Below are 1,589 nucleotides of genomic sequence, written 5' to 3' on the forward strand. Positions count from 1 at the left end.
AAGTGGTACATATTATTGTATTAAGTGGTACATATTATTGTATTAAGTGGTACATATTATTTACTAGGGTATATATTTTTTGAGCAGAACAATCTATTAGCTTAAGGTTTTTTTCTAGACTTACCTGTGGTGTCATTTTAGAAAATACTTCCCAGTTCGTGGTAGCCATAATACTGTGTGTAAGATCCTGTAATTACATAGATATAGAACACATATAATAAAATCACTGTTATATTTCTTGTATTAATAGCAAAAATGTTAGACAAGGGTCACCACCCAATAAGATTTAAAAGAAGTACCATAAGATACCGAAAGTACCACTCATCGAACTAAATCATCCACAACAAGAATCTGGAACTTAAAAGTTATAAAACTGAATTACGTTTTTAAAATGTTTGCCAATGATTACTAGCTAATAGTGTGGGACCAATACTAAAGCCTTTCTGATAATATTTTTGTTTTTAAGTGTAAAGTTACACCAAAACGTTTTGGAGAGAATATCGTAGATAAAAAATACGTACCCGCAAAGCTGCTGGAACATCGGCACTCTCAAGCCCTCCACACGATCCCAGTAGCGTTGCTATGTCTGCATAAATATCAGCTGTCATTCCTATCACACAAGAAAGTTTGGTTTAATTTTGTTGTCTTTTGGTATAAGTTAGAAGTTAAAGAGGTCATTCCATCTGCATTTTACTTAAGAATATAGAATGAACTACATAGAAACTAAATGGTTATAAAATAGTGTGTTTCATATTACCCAGTAATGGTTGTATAATAATGTTTCATATTACCCAGTAATGGTTGTATAATAATGTTTTTCATATTACTCAGTAATGGTTGTATAATAATGTTTCATATTACCCAGTAATGGTTGTATGATAATGTGTTTCATGTTACCCAGTAATGGTTGTATAATAATGTGTTTCATACTGCCCAGTAATGGTTGTATAATAATGTTTCATATTTCTGATAATGTTGCCCAGTAATGACTGTACATAGATTTATTATACCAAATAATATTTATGTTTAATAATGTGTTTTAAACTCCATTTGATTTTACAACACATAGATGTGGTCATTATGTGCACATGAACATCAACTCACCTTTCTGTTCACTGATGAGAACAATCAACAAGGCAACATTGTAAAAACTGTTCAATGTGGTCGTCTGCATGTGCAAATTTGCCGGCTGAAACAGAATTGCCCAAACAAAACACCTTTAGACATACACTTTATACAAGCACAAAACTTCTGTAAACAAAAGCTCCATTATGAACAGAGATAACTTTTGTATAAGCTTGTCTCGTATATTAACAGTGAGATGTTTATAGGTTTCTTACCTAAGTAGTGAAACAGAGGGGGCATGTGCTCCTTTAATTTTGACCCATCAGAAAAGTGCCCCTTTGAATGGGGAATAGAGACTTCTGTATAACTATCATAGGAAGCCACTTTTTCAGTTTTAAATTCAATGGTTATGATTAACATCGTAAATAAGTGTCATTGGTGCTCCCCAATTCAAATATGGTCTGTTATTTATGGTTTCTCAAATATATATTATAAGATTTATTACCTGAAATTATCAAAAAGTA

At 31.8% G+C, this 1,589-nt stretch overlaps 1 long non-coding RNA gene across 1 annotated transcript; it reads right to left on the reverse strand.

Moving 5' to 3' along the window:
* Positions 1-123: 123 nt before the first annotated feature.
* Positions 124-1,201, reverse strand: LOC111084728. The gene is made up of 3 exons (XR_002609699.1): positions 1,105-1,201; positions 522-610; positions 124-187 (listed from the first exon to the last, which is right to left on the reverse strand). It is a non-coding gene; the product is annotated as an uncharacterized LOC111084728 (long non-coding RNA).
* Between the last annotated feature and the right edge of the window lie 388 nt (positions 1,202-1,589).

The sequence above is a fragment of the Limulus polyphemus genome, unplaced genomic scaffold, assembly GCF_000517525.1.
Source record: "Limulus polyphemus unplaced genomic scaffold, Limulus_polyphemus-2.1.2 Scaffold101525, whole genome shotgun sequence".
Taxonomy (NCBI): domain Eukaryota; kingdom Metazoa; phylum Arthropoda; class Merostomata; order Xiphosura; family Limulidae; genus Limulus; species Limulus polyphemus.